We start from the raw sequence: 12,417 nt of genomic DNA, 5'->3' as shown, positions 1-12,417 counted from the left end.
AAAGGGAAAAGAAAAAGCAAAAGAAAAAAATTGTTTCAATGTTCAAGTGTTCTAATTGAAGGCTGCTCAAGAAAAAAAAAGGAGAGTTCAAAGTTTGTTTGTTCACTCAAGTTCTATAATTTTATATTTTGTATATATGAGTGAAATTTTAAGTGTTGGAAATTTTTAATATAATTGGATGTTTGGTGAATTTTTGGTAGAGTTGAGTTGTGTTGGAGATGATTTGGTCATTAATTCATTTTGACCTTGGTTTTATTTATTAGGATTTTGGCTCCCTTAAGCATAGCTTTACTCTTACATTTTCCCAAATATTTCCTACCTTTTATCCTAGCCTTACATTACAAGCTTTGAAGACCTTCTGACCTTTGTGCATAGAGTTGTGTGAATGTGAAATTAGTTGTTTTCCAATGCAAAGAATGATTTGATATATTTCGAGTCGACTGCTAGGTTGAGTGCTTGTTTTCTTTAAACACACGAGTGCGTGAGTTTGGGAGGGCATTGTTCACATTTAAAGGAGTTGGATGGAGAGCGATCGAGTATATCTTTTACTCGCCACATAAATGAGAGTTGAGTGTGTGAACACTAGTCTTGCATTCTATATGCTCTTGTGGTTTGCTCTATTTGACTATTGTCAGACAGGATGAGTAGTCAGATGGATTTGATTGGTTGACTTTGATGCATAACTGTCGAGTTTACCTTTAATCGTATTTATTGATTTGAATTGCTTTTGGGGTGAAGTATTGATTTATTTATTCATTGCTTTGCTTAGGGACAAGCAAAGGTTTAGCTTGGGGGAATTTGATATACGTGTTTTTTACAATGGTTTTCCCCGGTTTTACTTAGTAATTTTATATGGTTTTGAGCTCTACGGAGCCATTTCTTGCTAACAATCTCTTCTTTAGTGTATTCGATTGTTTTAGTAAGCTTTTCAGGAATATGAAGCGTTTCTAGGCAATTGGACGTGTTTTTAGTAGATTCGGAAGAGTTGATAGCCAAGAACTGCAATTTATGTGGAGTGCCCGACCGGGCATGGCTTGCCCGGGCAGACCGGGCAATGAAGAGTTCACAGGAAGAAGCCCAATTCTGAACGGTGCAACGCGCGCCCGATCGGGCAGGCTTCGCCCGGTCAGACCGGGCGATGAAGAAGTCAAGTTATGAAGATGCAATTCTGGAAACGTGTTACGCGCGCCCGACCGGGCGAGGTTCGCCCGGTCTGACCGGGCAAAGAAGGAAAACTGTCGTATTTTACGCAGCCTTCCTCCGCCCGATCGGGCGAGGTTTGCCCGGTCTGACCGGGCGATGTTCAAGATTGCGCGATTTCAGCTATTTCCGAATTTCTATCTTTTGAGGGTATAAATACCCTTTTGTAATTAACTTTTAAAGAGAGTTTTTCATTAGTTTTTCTCCTTAAGCCCTAGAAAACTCTCAAGAACCCTAGTTTTATTTCCTTTAAGCAATTTCAATCTTTTAATCCCAGATTAATCAATTGTTCATCAACAATTTGAGTTCTTTCAATTGGAGTAATTGGTATTTATCTTACTTCACTCTTTTCTGATATTCACTGTTCTCTAAATATGTTTTCTTTACTGTTTCTTGTTTTTGAACTTGATTTTGATTTTATTATGATGTGTGAGTAGTTTCCTTAATCCGGGATCTTGCTAAGCTCGATTATGATTGATGTATAAAGTAGATCTTTAAATTCCCCAATAATAATCCCAATTGACATGCTTAATTGATTGTGTTTATGCCAATACTAGATTAGGAATAATTAGTATTGTTATCATCCCTTTGTTCTTATTGCAACGGAAGTTGGGTATTAACGGGATTAGGTTATTCCAATTAAGGGTTTGAAGATCATCACGGAAGTAGATGATTGAATAATTAGGAATCTAGGCATGGTGTTTAATGTCCCTTATTCGCTTGATTCCACGGAAGTAGGCTTGATAGTTAATTTGGGAAGCCATTGATAACTTGGAAGAGACCTTTGGTATTATTATTAGGGATTGCTTTTCTTCTTGTCAATTGATTTATATATTGGGGGTAGATTTATTAGTTTATCAATCATAATCGTGGTAATGCTTGATCTTGGATGCTTTAGTTTATTGATTAATATTTCCTCTAGTTAATTGTGTTATTTAATATATTAGTTGATTATTATCATCCATTATTGATTGGTGACGTGCTTAGTGATTAATTGAGTCTGATTAATTGAATGAACCATAGTCTCTTGGGATTCGATCCTTACTTGCCCTACTACACAGTTAGAAGGAATAGTTAGGTTATTTTTGTTAGGTACGCGATAAGCCTATCAACTGCTCCTCGATAATACAAGTGTAATAATTGGATCATCACAGGGTCATTGAAAGGAGAAGGCCATGACCAAAAGAAAACACACAAAAGCACGCAATCAGCAAAGCTGAGTACATACAAGCTACAATGCACAAAACCTGGTATGCTCAACTAATTAAAGTAAATAAACATACAACTCGAATTCATTTATCAAGACTCTACACTTAAATAATTCAATCGACTCAACATACTTACTAATCAATTCCAAACACTTGACTCTTTATATTTAATTCAATTAATTTAATTTGGAGTAAGAAATAGAAGAGATAGTCCTATCCACCAAATCATTTTGGTCCCAAATGACCATGTAAAAGAAAAGTTTAGCGCGATGCAAGAATGGGCGCGACTCCATTCTCACAAAGTTAGTCTGGGATCCCATCTAATTTTCATTATAAAATAAAATGTAAATACCAAAAGAAAAGAGGACATGTTGATCAAACAAGCCTTGAAAAGTCACGCGCTACCACCGTGTACCCCAACCCATAATTGTCAATACTCTAGAAGTGCACGCTTTCCAGAGTTTTACAGCTCATCCATGTTTCACTTTACGTGATTACAATTTTAATTAATAGCCGACTCATTCAAGAAGACCATACATAACAATCATACATCAATTCACTTTTAATCTTATTTAGGACAATGGTGATCATATCACAAGTTGACCTTTAATTCCATTAAACTTTCAAATTATCCAAAATTGTTGAACATAATCAACTCACCTAGCCATTCGGCTTAATCCACCTTTACTTAACATACTAATAAGTCATGCTTGATTAATAAATATATAATAATAACCTTGTGGAATAATTAATAAATGCATTCCTCTTAAACCATTCAATTCCAATCCTACAATAATCCAAATGTGGTTAACAAACCAACCCAATAAAAATATGCTTGTATCAACAATCCATATATACAAACATTTAATCCAACATAATTCAACATGCTTGCATCCATAATTCCATACAAACACAATCAATTCACCAAAACATGTCTCATAAACATAAGCACATGAATTAAATCAATGTGTAACCAAACAATTTCCATACAAGTGTTCCCTAAACATGAAACTAAGTTCTTTTCTTTTGGTACCTAAACATGATACTACTTACAACGAAGTAGACATGTACGTACCTCGTATAAACAATCCTTTGTGCCACTTTTAATTACTTAAAAGTCACCTAGGTAATAATCACTTTATAGAAAACAACCAACAACAATAAATTAATACTTAACCAAATTTCCAGCAATATAAATTAGATTAAAAGTTCTTAGAACTTCCTTAAAAACATGTTTTTAGGCTTAATTAATCAATATAAATACAATAGGAACAAAAGCCCCAAATTAATTGATCATAAAAACCCTAAAATCCCAATTTCAATAAATTCGTACCCTAGGTTTTAAAATTATAAAATCTGAAAATTATAACAATAATTATAATCTGAAATTATAAGTTTAAACTATCAAAAACATGAATTTGATACTAAAAATATAAACTTTATTCTATAAAATCAAAACCCAAAACTAATACATTAAAATTTGTACAAAGTAGATTAAACAAGGGAGGAAGAAGGGGGGAAAAGGTGGTTGCAGTGGCAGGCGCTGGCTGGGTGGTCGCCGGCGACGAAGAGAGCGGTGGCGGCAGGTGGGGACAGCAAATGGGGGCAGCAGCTTTCTCACGTGATAAGGAGGAGGAAAAGAAAAGAAAGAAAGAAAAAGAAAGAAAAAGGAAAAGAAAAGAAAAAAGAAAAAAAAATAAAGGAAAAAGGGAAGAGAAAACAAATAACCTTTTGTGTGAGAAAAATTTGGGGGTTTATGGGGTATTTATAGGAGAAAGAGTTGTAGGGTAAGTAGGAATATTGGGCCTCATAAAAATAATGGGCCAATTAAGGAATAAAAATGGACTAAGCTTTGTTTATTGGACATAAATTATAGAAGGAAGGTTTATAAAAAGCTCTTTGTAATAAAATCGTTTATCAACCCGAAAATAATTTGAAACTTTAAAAATTAAATCCCGGAAAAATACTAATAAATATTACAAATAAAATAAAATTTCATTTATAAAATATTTAAAAAATACGGGGATTACAATCTACCCCTCTTAAAAGAAGTTTCGTCCTAAAACTTAGCACAAAATCCCTTAAATTGCAAAGCTTTTGCATAAAGCCATTTCAAAAATTTCAAAATTATGTTGCTGGAATTCCAATTTTGTCATAATATCGACACTAATACTTTATCACCATCCCAATTTACGCACTTCACTAGATACGTAAACAATAAAATAGCTATGAAAAGCATGAAAACACCATAAAATAGCATAAAATAGGGCAAAAAGCGTGAAGTTATACGCATTCACCCCCTTAAAGAACAAGAGTTACGCCCTCGTAACTCACCTGGATATCTCTTTCTCATATAATCCTCGGCCTCCCAAGGGCTCAAGTTTTTCCTCAGTATTCGAGTATACTAAAATATCATCAATAAAAACAACCACAGACTTATCTTAATACTCATGGAATTTTCGATTCATCAAGTCTATAAAGATTGTAGGTGCATTATTGGTCAACCCAAAAGGCATAACTGTAAACTCATAGTGCCCATATCTAGTCCTAAAAGTAGTCTTAGGCATATCCTTATCAACCACCCTTAATTAATGATACCCCGGACGTAAATCAATCTTGGAAAACACACTAACTCCCTTCAATTGATCAAACAAATCATCGATCCTTTGGTAGTGGGTACTTATTCTTTATTGTCACATTATTAACTCCCTATAATCGATGCACAATCTCATGCTCCCATCTTTCTTCTTCACAAAATACATCCAAAAACTCATTCACAATTGAAACATCTTCCACATCCACCTTACTACTCATTTCCAAGTCTTACACACAACTAAAGAACAAAGGACACCCTATATCTACAAGTTTTGACAACTTCATCGCAGAAATAATTCCAATACCATTTGGTTTCCCAAAATGTTTGTAAGACACTATCTCCCCCAAAGGACTCCTTAAATAAACCTTCTGTATCTCACAATAAATCTTAGCTTTATAAATGGCCAACCAATCTATTCCCAAAATGACATTAAGGTCACCCAACTCAAATTCTATAAGATCAGATGGAAAATCCATCTCTCCAATCCTCAAAGGTAAACCCTTATGTATCGTGGTGCACCTCACAGCCTCACTAGTAGGCAAACTAATAAGCAAGTCGATCAAATTTGGTTCCACTAGTCCTAATTGTTTCACTACAACAAAACCAAAAATAAAAGAATAGGTGGCTCTAGAATCAAACAAAGATTTAACACAAATAGAATGAATAGAAAAGTTACCAGTGATAACGTCAGATGACCTTTCAGCTTCCGTTTTGCTCATCACAAACAAACGACCTGGAGTGACATTCTTTCCTTGATTCCCGGAGTTGTTGTTGCCAACATTTCCGTTCTTTCCATTCCCATTATGACCATTCGAATTAACTCCTTGATTGCTTGTTGCATTAAACTTGTTCCCATTCCCTTGTTGCTTTAATTTGGAAAAACACTCAAACACCATATGACCTTTCTTATTACAGAATCTACACACCACCAAGTTCCCATCACAATCCTTTCTAGGATGATCCTTGTCACATCTCTTGCAGTTGTAATGCCTCTCAGCTTGGCCATTAGGTCTAGATTATCCTCCATTATTTTGAACATTCCTATATATTCTGGAAATTCTCGTTCCTTGGCTACTTAAAGTTACCTTGGTCACTCGAATTCCCAAAATCCTTACGCTTTTCTCCAACACTCCCACTCTCAGGTGCGCTCCTGACATTCAAATTGTACAGGTGCGTTGCTCTCCCATACACCTTATCAAGAGTCTTAAAAGTATTTCCAGCCAAGTCCTTTTGTAACAGCTTAGTTAAACCTTGCTCAAACCTTTGAGCCTTCAACTCCTCAGTAGGCACTACCTCAGGAGCAAACATCGACAAGTTCATAAACTTGTTAAAGTACTCAGTAATCGACATATTGTTCATTTGCAAATTGATGAACTCTTGAGCCTTTTGTTTCCTTAAGAATGGTGGATAGAACTTCTCCCTAAGTTTGGTTTTGAAAGTCTCCTAACCAAAATTAGCCTCAGCACGAAACTTCTTAAACATGCTTAAAATATTAAAAGGTTATAGGAAGAGCTATTACCTCCAGTGTAAGAAGGCAAGGTACTAACTTTCTTAACCATGTCGCTAAAAAGAGTTTTAGATGGTTCGACAACCAAGACGCCAGAATTCAGTCTTTCAGAATGCTTCAAGTTAGCACAAAACTTCCCACATCTAAAAAGCTCATCGATGCTCTTGATCACGATTGTATCTGCATCAAGATACACAACTGCACAACACACACAAGTTTGTCTAGTCAGCAATCAAGAAACCGACATAGAACAAGCATTTGCATAGTAATGGAAAACCATAAACAGAACTGGATGATCAAAAGTATGATATCTCATAAATCAAGTTACCCTTTTGGTAATTTGTCATGTTAAATATCTTAAGCCTTGTGTAAACACCCCAAAATCTTGTCGATTGAACACGATTGGGATTCTCCAGCAAAGGTATCTTCTCTACAATCCAGCCATCTGCCTGTCCACAACAAGTTACATTTATAACCTTCTTAGCTAATTCACCATCAAATGATGCTAATGTGTAATGCAACACAGCAATCAGCAGCACAATACAAAGCAAGCTGCTTGAACCATAATCCAAGAAAACAATAACACCCACATAAAGCTGATATGGGTTTCATATGCGACTGGCTGCACTGCACAATATTTTTTTTAATTCTTCTTCTATTTTCTCTTTCCTCTTTTCTTCTTCCATAACCATTTTCTACAGCAATACCTTGTCGGCATTCATACTTTTTGGCGACTCTTTGATCTCTTCATCGCAACTCAGCATCTCAATCTACTCAAACCTTATCGTCTTCGTACAAGAACTTTACCGTCATCTTTGTACACCAACTTCCGTTGTCGTCTTCGTACACCTATTTCCAGATCTTGTTGTTGTTGAGTTGTAAACGTATCTTAAACCAAAGCAATTCTTGACCAAAGTAATTCTTATAAAAGAGATTTGAATCTGAAGCAAATTCAAATTAGAAGCCATGTAATTTTGGGTTCTAGATCTGAGTTGGTTGGTGGCTTGGTGGTGGTTTCGTTTCTAGGTTGAAGTCGTTTGTTGGTGGTTTAGGTTGGTGGTTTGGTAATTTTGGGTTCTAGATCTTGTTTGGTTGGGTGGGTATTGGTGGTTTCGTGGATGGGTAGTGGTGGTTTGGTGGTTCTGGATTCTAGATTTGGTTTCGTTGGTGGTTTAGGTTGGTAGTGGTTCGTTGGAAATTTAGATTGGTAATGGTTCATTGGTGGTTTAGATTGGTAGTTTTTCGTTGGTGGTGGTTCTTGGTGGTAGTTTTTTGGGGTTATCAGGTGGTCCGTTCAAGGATTACTTGGTTAGGACTTACTTGGTCGCAGGGGCTACTTTTGTCATGTGTGGCCAGCCACACCGTGTGTCCAGCCACACAGAAAATCTCATGATTTACAATATTATACTAGATTAACAAAATTTATCATTCTTAAAGATTACACGTAGTTATCACTACCTGTTGCCTTATGTCGTTACTATTTTCGTTAGTGGGGCCCAACCACTGTCCAGCCACCCTCACTGCCACCGACCAGCCCCCTCCCTTTCCCCACCCATGTTGTGTCACCGACGACCCCACCCCCCTCCCTTTCCCCACCCATGTTGTGTCACCGGCTACATCAAATCTTTACCGTCGACATCAATCTTCAATGCTAGCCCCTCTTCACCGCCCTTATCTCTCCTCTTCACCGTCACACTGTTCAGACAACTACCAAAACCGAGGCTATGGTGGTCAAATTTGGTTGTCAAATCCATGTCTAAAACATACAAAACCAAATTCAACCTTCATAGCCTCGGTAAACCCACACCCCTTCTCCTTCCCCCACCTGAAAACTGACACCCCTACCCTAAATCCATTTGTTTAAAGTCTAAACCACCCTAAACGGGTTTTAGGGTTACGTCTTCACTCGTTTAGGATGGTTTTGGGGCAAAGTGGGCAGGGGAAATGGAGGAGGTGGGCCGACATCGGGGAATGTTTGGGCGCCGACACGGGCGACAGAAGCCGGCACGAGGAGGGGGGGTGGCTGGGAATTTTTTTAAAAGTTTTTTTATTTATTTAATTAAATTATGATTTAATGAAATAATAGGCCCCACTTACAGAAACCCTAACGAATTATGTTAAGTGGTAACAATAACTATAATTTTGGAATTCTGGTGGTTGTAAAATAAAATAAAAAATTAGACAGATAACAAATGTCAAACATGGGCATTATAGTTAAAGCATTTCCATATTTTTATAAGACAATATATGTAGCAAAATATTTGTGGAATCGATTACCTCTAAAACAAAATCACCGTAGTTAAGAGATAAGCAAGAGAATCAAAGTAACTGATTTTTAAAAGTGTAGTCGTGTATTGAAACAATGAAACATATGAGCAGGTGTATATATATAGGCTTTAGATAATCCGATAGTATCCTAATATAATAATAATTAAGACATTAGAGTTTGTATCTAATTATATCTCTTGTTCCCTTGAGTAAACAAAATATACAAGTACAATATTTCTTATTTGCAATTAACGAATATTGGATTTCTTGATGACAAAGAAAGGAATACATATTAGACGCGTAGCTCCCGCAGGTCCTTGCATGATTCTGCAAGCACTTCAAGGCCACTGTCTTCAATGTAATCAAGTACCTGCATTGATCATTGATTAGAAAGTATCATGGCACATAATTTCCTTTATGTTCCTGACATTAAAGAGGGTATCATGATGCATAATTTCCCTTTTTTATTAAAATCTTGCCTAAACCCACCCGTATTTGTAGCCACTTGCAATAATCCACCTCTTTAATTTCATAGGGCGGGAAGATAAGCAAGGACAACATCAAAGAGCCCAGATAGCCCCTTGAGCCCTTTACATCCAGCAAATGCCCTAGTAATTTTATCATGGCCTTCAGTGTCGAGCTCAGTCAAAAATGAGCCAGAGCCAATGTCAACAAACTGAGGAGCCTTCTCCCAGAGAATTGAGAGCTTATCCAGAGGCACTGCACTGTTGAGCCTGAGTGATTTCAGGTTTGGGCATCTGCTTACCAAACGCTCGAGAGAAGAGAATTGCAGCTCTGAGATGAGGCAGAGTAACTAATGAGGTATAAGTATCCGGAAAATGGCTTATCCAATTCCCACTTGAATCATTAACTTCACTTTCGTATAAGTCCAGAGTTTTCAAATTCCTGTAAATATTAGACAAGACACAAAAACAATCAAGAAGCTCAATAATCAACCTTAATCTGAGACTAACATTTCATAATCTGAGACTTGATTTATGTACTTGTCATATTTCATTTATTAGGCTAATTTCACGACAATTGAGAGTTCTGAGAACTATTTAGGCATACCTTAATCCTTCCATATAATCAATCTAATGCCTGTTCATGCATATCTTTCCAGCTTTTAACATCAAGAGGGCATATTTCATTCACCCAATCAGCAATTCAGCCACAAGTTAGTTTGAATGATCACCCAATCGCGATGTAAAGCATTTCACGAGTATTAACAAATAATTGCCAGCATCAATTTCAGAAATAACAGCATTCATTCACGAGTATTGGCATCAATCAATAAAGTAGTAGCTGCTAAAGCTTCTGATGTATTTTCAAACTTGAAAATGCTTTCAGCTTCACTACCTGAAGAATTTTAAAAAGTCGAGCACACTGGTTAACAAATTAAAAACAGTAGCAGTATCATTAGTTAACTACAAAACTCAAACACTGGTATAGAAAGTATTGAGAGCTATGGATGAATCACACTACTGAAGTGAAGTTCTATCCAATGAGAGAAGCAGATTAAGAATATTTATTATCTTCCAGCATTGCACAATTTTGGCGTGCAATATGGAAGTAAGATATCACTTAGAAAACAGACTGAGAGCATGTGAATAACAATAAACAACTTAGTAGATTGCAGATCCTAAATGGAGAGGAGGATGCAGTAGCTTATTTCTCCCAAATGGAGCAAAGAGGATTGCAATTGGCTTTACAGGATTAATGCTTGTATAGAATTTGTTCTGCTTGCTTTGATAGTTGTTTGGAGGTTCGGGGCAGGTTTGTTTAGTTTCTTGGTGAAGGAAGGCTGTTTATGCACTTGAGGGTTTACCCTCTCCACCTTTACAAAAAGTTTTGAAGTGCTAATAAATTTTTCTTGCCCCCAGCTGCAGGATTATACGTCTGCAAAAGATAGAATGCAGTGTTAAAATAAAGGGAAATAAAAAAAAAAAACTGACAACCTGGCAAGGCAAGACATGCAAGAGAAGCAAGGAGTGAATTGGTAAACAAAATAGCAGGGGTAATTAGTGCTCCTGCTCCCTTCTTACGATCTTTGTCATAGACTTGTATTTGTGGTTTTCCCTTGGCTGATTCTGCAGATTTGCCCACTTTACCTTCAAGATTTCTTAGACGGGCTTCAAGCTGTTTTAGAAGAAATGAAGCAGGGTATATGAGAACAGGTCCAGAGATATTCATAATAAAAATAAAATAGAAGAAAAAAAGTGGGCAGAAATTTGATCATGGGGCTGTTACCTTGGCTTGATTCTCAAGACCCATAATGTGGTCAGGGATATCTCCAAGAGCATAATAACGAATAGCCAATACAGTTTTTGCTGCAAGAGAACAAGATAGTTTACCCTTGTGCTTAGGAGCAGCCTGCTCAATCAAGGAAGCATGATAGATAAGCCCATATTTATGGGTTGCCTGTTTAGTTTTCAAAGTTCTGCTCCAAGAAATTGTACTGTGCTCCCAGGCTGCTTTGCAAGATCTATCAAGCTTCCACCAAGGAAAGTCAAATTTGGAGCGATTGCGTTCATCTTGCTTTTCAAATAATCAATCATATAATTGAGTTCTGTATTCAGCTAGAGATAAAACTTGGTCACAGAGTGCTGACTTCACTTCCCACAGAAATCATGGAAGCCTATTTGAGTACTATCTCACTGTTACCCAGATCATGGAACTGTAGATTTGATAACACAAGATTTGATAACACAGCTATATAAGAACCTGTCCCTACCTTCAAATTCAGCCCATAAAGTCCCCGGAGGCATATGCACCATTCAAACACAAATGGGACGCAACACGACATACATTAAGAGAAGATTATAGAGTTCATTGAATAATTCGACAAATTGAAATTCACTGTTAATATTGGGCTAAATCATATTGTCGCTGAATTGAGCGAATTGTCGCTCAAATTGAGCGAATTATCGCTGAACTGTCGCTGAATTGAGCGAATTATCGCTAAAGCAACTACAATGGTTGGCTAATTTATTGAATAGCTTGACATTCCACATCATCTTCTTAAGCTACAACAATTCAAGCTATTCGTTGCTCAAATGGTTAAGCTAGTTGAAAATTAATTTATTTTTAAATAAATAATATTTTTTATCTAATAAATATTTGCCAAGCTAATTAGCTCTACAAAGCTAATTTGCTTGCCAAAGCTAATCAACAATATGTGAAACAATGGTTTAGCTACTAGCTTAAGATTTTTAATATTTGCAAGCTAGTCCCTTTTCCCAACCATTGGAGTTGCTCTAAAATGAGCATATTATCGCTGAATTGAGCGAATTGTAATTCGCTTAATTGAGCGAATTATAGCTTAATCAACTCACTTTTTCTAGAAACAGAATATCACAAATTTACAAAACAAAATACGTAGTATATTACTCATATTAGTAGTTCAAATCAGATATAACCCTAATTACAGATCGATCTTCCTATTCCAGCATTTTAGCAATTCAAATCAAAGAAAACTTCCAAATTGAGGTGTTCCAAACGGAAGCCATCCGGATCCGACTCTACTCCGCCCCGATCCGAGATAAAAATCCGCTTCGAGTCCGAGAAAAAAATAATTCGAGTCCGACTCCGTTAGAATAATCCGACTTCGTTAATAGTAATAATAATAATAATAATAA

General features: G+C 36.5%; 1 long non-coding RNA gene across 4 annotated transcripts; it reads right to left on the bottom strand.

Moving 5' to 3' along the window:
- Positions 1-8,840: 8,840 nt before the first annotated feature.
- On the bottom strand, positions 8,841-11,714 carry LOC110708484. 4 transcript variants are annotated; one of them, XR_002508744.1, is made up of 4 exons: positions 11,030-11,714; positions 9,851-10,918; positions 9,269-9,685; positions 8,841-9,149 (listed from the first exon to the last, which is right to left on the bottom strand). It is a non-coding gene; the product is annotated as an uncharacterized LOC110708484 (long non-coding RNA). The 4 variants fall into 4 exon arrangements; XR_002508743.1 differs by having other exon boundaries at positions 8,841-9,685; positions 9,851-10,138; positions 10,738-10,918; XR_002508745.1 differs by having other exon boundaries at positions 8,841-9,685; positions 9,851-10,678; positions 10,825-10,918.
- Positions 11,715-12,417: the final 703 nt, after the last annotated feature.

Source organism: Chenopodium quinoa, unplaced genomic scaffold, assembly GCF_001683475.1.
Source record: "Chenopodium quinoa cultivar QQ74 unplaced genomic scaffold, ASM168347v1, whole genome shotgun sequence".
In the NCBI taxonomy this organism is placed as follows: Eukaryota; Viridiplantae; Streptophyta; class Magnoliopsida; order Caryophyllales; family Amaranthaceae; genus Chenopodium; species Chenopodium quinoa.
The sequence above is the reverse complement of the archived record's forward strand: the minus strand, read 5'-3'. Positions and strand labels throughout refer to the sequence as shown.